Source organism: Punica granatum, chromosome 5 (assembly GCF_007655135.1).
Source record: "Punica granatum isolate Tunisia-2019 chromosome 5, ASM765513v2, whole genome shotgun sequence".
In the NCBI taxonomy this organism is placed as follows: domain Eukaryota; kingdom Viridiplantae; phylum Streptophyta; class Magnoliopsida; order Myrtales; family Lythraceae; genus Punica; species Punica granatum.
In genome coordinates, this window is record NC_045131.1 from 22815714 (window position 1) to 22823510 (window position 7797).

Genomic DNA, 7797 nt, shown 5'->3' on the forward strand with positions numbered 1-7797 from the left:
GTCTCAATCGGAGTTTGTTTGATGTCCCGATCGAGGTTTGATCTCCAGCTGCGCGCTGCCACTATTAATCCGAATTCTGCTCTGTATTTCTCCCTGTTCTGCGCTGCTTTCTGTTCTGCTACAGATCTGATTTTCAGCCACTGTACTGCAAAATAAACCCTAATAAAAGTGAATTGTTAGACCTATTAAAAACCGATAAAAGTCCAACATAATTTGAGTCTTAACTTCCTTCAAATTGAAGGGATACCCAATATTTCAAATTGGAGGAATACCCAACATTTTTGAAGACTGTACGCTCCATGGCGTGGCATACCATCTGAAGCACTAAAGCAGTCACCGAGAAATTAATTCAACAGAAATGAATCTTATTAGAAAAACAGAAAAGATGGAGGAAAAAAAGAAAATAAGAAACAAAGAGAACCGTCCGCGGTTACAGTGACCAGAGGAATAAAACATGACCAAAATGTGAAAAACACCATATGACAGTGACAAGATGTAAAGTTGAAGGTGGTCCAAATGGCCAGTGAAAGCTGCATATCGTTGAGCCATTGAACATTTCGCAAACTCCGAATCATCGGATCGATCTTTTCCATTCTCCCCGACACTTCTCCTTCCTTGATAATTGCCATAATAGAATATTATCTATAAGAGGAAATCAGCTATGAACATCACGACTCAGTGTATCTTGGAAGAGGCATTTTTAAATGATCCTATGCCAAAATGATATGGTAAATAAAAATTGTATTAAATAATAATATGACCTGATAATGTTCACAATATGTGGTAAATCAACGGTCGATTAAAATATGGTAAATTACATATAAAAAAAACTCAAAATGTACTGAAATTCTAAATTTCGGGCGAATTTTTCTTTGGTAATATAAAAAATATAACCATATTTTTTTTTTTTCAGAAATGACATGTTGTCCAACTCTATTAAGGTTGTTCGTCCATTTGTTGACATCGACAAAAAGAACATTAATGCGTGCCCACTTCTGCGAGCATGGCATCACTCCTTGCGAGGCTTCCACAAAATTTAGAAAATATTAAAAAATGAAAGAAAATTTAAAAATATTAAAAAATACAGAAACATTCAGAAAAAAACGAAGATACAAAAATATCAGAAAACAAAAAATAAAAATAAAAGAAATGTTTTGAAAATTTTGAAAATAATAGTTCAAAATTTAAAAATTAGAATATTCCGAACAAATAGCAAAAATTGTTAAAAAATAAAAGTCAAATTGGAAAGGGAACCAGCTAAGAATTTAAAAATAAATAAATAAATCAATATATATATATATATATATACACACTATAGCAAGTAATTTAATTACGAAAATGAATTTTTTGACCATTAATAATTGAATAAATCCTATCATTTATATTTCGATCATGTTATTGTAATCTTAAATTAATTATAAGGCCAAAACTAAAATTTAAATTAGAAAAAGGAACCGGCCAAAATTATTGGAAAGAAAAGAGCAAAGGGAGGACAAAGAAGAAAAATAACCAGTGAGACTGGGGATGAAGAGAGAAGACGTTACAAATCATAAAAGATAGAGGTAGTCCAACTTCCAGCGTTTCGCTCTCTCCTCTTTTTTTTTTTTTTTTTTGATGAATGAACTTCGCTCTCTCTTGCATCGTTTCCCCATCGTGTGCTTTCGCCGATTAAGCCGGATTTAGATCTTCCCCTCTGCATCCAATAAATTTGACTTGCGCTCCCCCGTCTAATGTCGTCCCCTCGCATTGCCCAGACCGCCCCGCCAGCCCATTTCTTCCCCACTCGCCTAAGTGTGTCTATCGATCGGGCCGCTGCCCTTCCCGCGCTGTCCTCACTGCCGGAAAACGGTGGCTGCCCCTCTTTTATCCGCTCACCCTTCCATGCCAAAGCAATGCCGCCACCTGCCGGCACCACAATGGCCAACGGCCGCAACTTCAGTCGCTCGCACCTTTTCGTCACCAACGTTTCCCCCTGCTCCCGGTTTTCACTCCAGAGCCGTTTATAACTTCACCTGCCTTCGACGCTCAAAGCCTCTATTCCTCTGCTTCCTCCCTTCAATGCCAAGCGAGCCTTCTTCTCCTTCTTTGCCATTACGGTCTTGCAAGTGCTTGATGAAATGCCTCGCAGATCTACCAGATCCTGAACAGCGCCATACAGATGGATCCTCCTGCGAAAAGGTCAGAGTCCGTTGCTTTGGCCCTCGATTTGCTTTTGCCTCTGCTTTATTCTTGTCTTTGGTTCTGCAATTTTACCAACCTTTCCAAATGTTTGCCTTTTTTTAACAACTTTGCCTTCTAAATCTGAAGTTTGTTGTATATGTTCTCAACTCCGACCGGAAATGGCGCTTCATTAATGCCTTTCCTTGTGCAGTCTGACCCCTGTCAGTGCCACATTTTGGTTGGCGCCTGTTCGCCTCAAGGACACTCAATTGATTCTGTCGAGCCTGTTCCACTTGCCTGTCCCCGTGAAACCCGACTCCTCGAGCCTTTCCAAGGACGACTGCATCTATCTACCCGCACTCGGGGAAAGTACACTTATGCAGCCCCCAACAGTAGTCTAACCAATCCAGTGTAGTGATGATCGGACTCCCAGAAACGAATGTTCCCACACACGACACCCATGGGTCACACGCTGGACAAAAGGGATTTTCTCATTGGTCCACTCCATATTACTTACCACCAGGAGACTCCCTATTGGAGTCGTCAAGCTGTGCGGATTTGATTGTCGTCTCGTCGGGGCCCGCATGCGTGCGCATTAATCTCACGGCTTGAGAGTATCCACCTTCTTGGGGGATGTGTGACGGAACTCGTGATAAAGAGTCGCACTATTTGTTTACGACCCGGAGGTCTAGAGCCGGTGAGTTGTCCGAGTCTAAGGGCAAGTACACCTCGTTGTTAAGGCATATGGTCTACGGAATCGAGGGTTCCAAGTTCAGGGTTCTATTGCTCGTGGACCTACATCCCGTATGCCATATTGGTACTCTAGTTTGTATAGGGTTTGCCGTTTTAGTTTGTTTACCGCTTGATTAGGTTTCGTTCATCTTGCTCGGTTTGAAACCTTAAATTCGTAGAACAATTGATTCGAGCAAAGAGCCTAAGGGAGGAGTAGGCCCACACATCGAGGTTCGGTCCGCCATCCGCGCATTACGGTTCATCGGACCATGATGGTCGATTCCCCCTGCAGGCTGAAACCGCGAAGCGTTGAGTTTACTTATCCCTAGGGATGCAGACCGACTTGACCAATTCAATGCTCGGATCATTCACTCGCCGACCAGGATCGTTACATAAATCAATGTACAAATAAATGTCTCACGATGTACTCTCAATAATAAATATAAATACATTAATGAGATCCCAATCGGTTTATATTCGGTCAATATTTTGCTTGTACTCACAGTGAGGTTGGAAAGATTGAAATTGAAATTAATGCGATGCGAGCTCATGAAAGCCGGGAGTCGGGTTCGACTGAATCGATGGGTCCCAAGAGGATCGAATGGTACTCGAGATAACCGTGGAATCGGTCGAGCTCTTAGGTGATTGTCTAACCTCTTTTCACTTGCCTCGATCCGAATCGTCCTTCGCTTGGACACTACTCGGATTGAATTTGTGACTTGAGGCTAGACCCCATACAACGGGTCGCACGCACTCGGTGTGTGTGGGGGCTTTAGACCCAGTGTGGCTCATGTCCTATGTGTTCGGGCTCGACTCGCAAGAAAACAGACGAAAACAAATAAGCAACAGATAAAACAGATGAAACCAACAAGGTGTGAATTAGTTGCCAAGTGTACCTTCATGGAGCCCAAAGCCAAGTTTTGTATTTTTAGATTAAGATTTGATGAGTCGGGGTCATTTTGATACAAAAAACACATCGAGAGCCTGTTCAAGTAGAGATAAAATTCGTGGGAGCTGGGTGTCCAAACAGTGAGTAGAGCAGCTTGAGCATGGATTTGGTGGATCATATCACAGTCAATTGTGAACTTAAAAGGGCGATTACCATATGCTTGACCTAAGAAATTGAAATAGGTTCGATTTGGCAGGTCCAAGATTCAACTGAAGAGAGAGTTATGAATTTTTGAGAGCATCATGCACATAATAGTTAAATCGAGATAGATTCTGCTTATCGAGGGAAAAAATCCATACAAAAATCAATTTTTTGTATTTTCAAGCATGGCTAACATCGTTAGATTCCCAGCTCATCGAAGGTTCCAAAAATCAGAGAATATGGGATATGTTTTTGGCTAGATTGATACAGAATTGAAGATTTCCTCATAAATCAAAACTAAATCACTCGGTTTTTGTAAGCTGTTGAAGAAAAATTGTTTTGAGTACTTCTCGTGGTCGAAGAATCCTGTAATTTTACGAGGATGTGCCTAACCTGTGTAGGATTGACGAAAAATATCACATAGACCGAAGGGTTCATGAGCAGTTCATTAAAAGTTCGGCTGTCCAGGTCATCCCCATGAACTGCTGGTCACAGCCCTACATCTTCTTCTACAGCAGCTGAACAATGCGGAGTGCAGGCAACCCATTCCCTTCTTGTTCTTTTCCTTCACGCCATTTTTCACTCTCCTCCCATCCCCTTCTTGCTTTTCCTTTTTCCATTTTTGCCTAGGCAAACAAGGGTGCAAGCCATCTCCTATTCAACAGCAACCAGAAGATGATCCCTGTCACCATCACCTTCCTTTTTCTTCTTTTTCTTCCTCGGCAGCAGCCCCTACCTTTCTCTTTTCCTTTCTTTCACGCCTCCAGTCAGATCACCATGATCATCTGTTGCTGATTATCATCAGACCAGCTCCTCTCACGCAGCACAACTTCTCCATCCTCTGGACAATAGCCCTCTCTCTCCCTCTCGGTTCAACAACAGCAGCCATCTTCAAACCATCGTCATCATCTTTGATCCTCCCCTTCATGAGCTCCATCACCATTACCATTTCAGTTTCATACTCACCTTCTCAGCCCTTTACATCAACTATTTCCATCCCTCTCAACTCCTTCTACTTCATCAGCCCACATCACCATCTACATGGCTTTCTCTTGGGCTCCAAGAGCAGTAGACCCTCACAGAATAGAACTGGTAGCGTTTCCTTGACTCCTAAGCTATTGTTGTTGCTGCTAGCTGTCTGCTTACCCTCCTCCTTCTCCTCTCTTGGTCATTGCTTTGCTGCCTCGAGCTCCCCAGCTGAGCTGCTGCTCACCTCTTTAAACTGCTATTGCCCCTTGCAACTCTTCCCTGAGTTTTTGTTGCTACCAGTGTCTCCTTCTTGTCATCAATTCTGCTAGCAGCCAATTCTCTCCTTCTTGAGCCACTTCTACTATTGCCCCTCTTCCCTTGCACTTGCTGCCGCTGCTGAGCTGTTATCCCTCCTCGCTTCCTCGACCTCCGAAAGTTGCTTCACTGCAGCTGCTGCTCCTTTGCACCAATTGAGCTTGCTGTCACTCCTTCAGTCTCCACTAGATTACTACTCCTTTCCTAAGCTACTACTGCTCGGTTCTCAAGCTGCATTTGTTGTCCACAACCTCCCGAGTTACTATAGTTCCTCTCGAGCTCCCTAACTCACTGCTGCTGTGCTGTCCGTCCTCCCATTGTAGCTGCTGCTACTCGGCCGCCTTGAATTGATGCTGCTAGTTGCTGCTTCTCCTTAAGCTCTTCATTCTGCTAAGTTACCAAGCTACTGCTCGGCCCCTTCTTGAGCTCCCAACTGAGCTACAATCCTTCCACCTCGATTTTTCAAGCTGCAAGTTACAGCTTGTTGAAGCTATTGCTGCTGGTGTTCCTAACCTCCTCGAGCTCCTTCAATTCACTTGTAGTCACTGCTGTGCTACCCCTCGAGCTCCCTTAGCTCCCATTGGGCTCCTCGAGCTGCTGATGCTTCCCATCCTCCACTTCTTGTTGCTGATGCTGCTTATTGCCGTTTTGCTGCTGTTCCTCTTCACCGTAGAGCTCTGAGCTCTTTTTCCTCTTCCTGTGTAGGTTATTATGGCTGAGCTGCTGCCCCCCTGTCCAGAGCTTCCTCGAGCTCCCTACTCTATTCTATTGCTGCTGCTAGATCCTTCTTTGAGCTCCTTGAGCTGTTGGTGTGCTAACCAGCCGCCGTGGTGTTCCCGGTCAACCTGTTTCACCCTCTATACATGGGTAGCTCGAAACTTCTCGTGGTCCTTCTAACATAAGCTCGGGATTGGTATAATTTCCCGACTAAGTAGCAAGCATAGGGCCTTATTTTCATATGTCCAATGATGGTAATGTGAAGTGAATGATTTGTGAAGTAAATGTTGATTGAACAGAGTAAAAGAAAACACATGAACCGATATTAATTGAAATGGACTTTTTAAAACCCGGATTTGTAATGAAAAGAACTAACCCGGACATGAACTTGATGTTTAAATTATCGAAAATAAAATCGATTGCATGAAATGAAAATGAACCCACACGAATTAAATTTTGTATTTATTCGGCCTTAAGGAATAAAATTAGTTAATAATATTAAGGGAAAATAGTCCCATATAGCATAATTTTTACCATATTTTCACTTTCTAGCACGTTTTTAAAAGTTGTGACGATCTAACATAAATCACCATTTTATTCTCGGATCTAGCACACCGTTAAACTCCATTTAAAAACCGTTAAATACCATTAGACGGAGTTTAACGGTGTGCTAGATCTGGTAATAAAATAGTGATTCGTGCTAGGTCGTGACAATTTTTAAAAACGTGATAGGAAGTGAAAATAAGGTAAAAAATTGTGCTACATGGGGCTATTTTCCCTTAAAAAGTATTTACCACTCTTTTTGGTGTTCTGATTTTGATAGTTTTTGTGAACCGTACGATCTCAAAACGATGGGAAACTTTTACCCCATGTTCCTGATGTTCTTATAAACCTCCACACTATTATTTAGATTTTTCTAGGTGGTGAATTTTCAGATAAAAAATACTTACATCTTTTTTTAGTGTTGTGATTTAGATAACTTTTGTGAATCTTCCGATCTCAAAACGAGGTGAAACTTTTGCCCCACATTCCTGATATTATTATAAAGCTCCACACAAAACGGTTGTGAATCTTCAAATAAAAAATAATTACCCTTCTTTTCGGTGCTCTGATTTTGATAGTTTTTGTGAACCGTCCGATCTCAAAACGAGATGAAACTTTTTTCCTATGTTCCTAACATTATTATAAAGCTCCTCACAGATTTCCAGATTTTTCTAGGTGGTGAATCTGCAAATAAAATATATTTACTGATCTTTTCGGTGTTTCAATTTTGATAGTTTTTGTTAATCGCTTGATCTCAAAATGAGATGAAACTTTTACCCCATGTTCCTGATGTTATTATAAAGCACCACACAAATTTTCAGATTTTTGTTTCTAGTGAATTTTCAGATAAAAAATATTTACCACTTTTTTCGGTGTTGTGACTTAGATAGCTTTTGTGAATAGTCCGATCTCAAAACGAGATGAAAATTTTACCCAACATTCTTGATATTATTATAAAGCTTGACACAAAATTTTAAATTTTTTTGGATAGTGAATCTTCAGATAAAAAATAATTACCCTTCTTTTCGGTGCTCTAATTTTGATAGTTTTTGTGAACCGTCCGATCTCAAAACAAGATGAAACTTTTTCTCCATATTCCTAACATTATTATAAAGCTCCTCACAGATTTTCATATTTTTCTGGACAGTGAATCTTCAGATAAAATATATTTACCTATCTTTTTGGTGTTCCGATTTTGATAGTTTTTGTGAATCAATCTCAAAACGAGATGAAACTTTTACCCCTTGTTCTTGATATTATTATAAAGCTCC

At 41.1% G+C, this 7797-nt stretch overlaps 1 long non-coding RNA gene across 1 annotated transcript; it reads left to right on the forward strand.

The window, feature by feature from the left end:
- Nucleotides 1-1447: 1447 nt before the first annotated feature.
- On the forward strand, nt 1448-3377 carry LOC116207004. Its single transcript, XR_004156841.1, has 2 exons — nt 1448-2178; nt 2372-3377. It is a non-coding gene; the product is annotated as an uncharacterized LOC116207004 (long non-coding RNA).
- Nucleotides 3378-7797: the final 4420 nt, after the last annotated feature.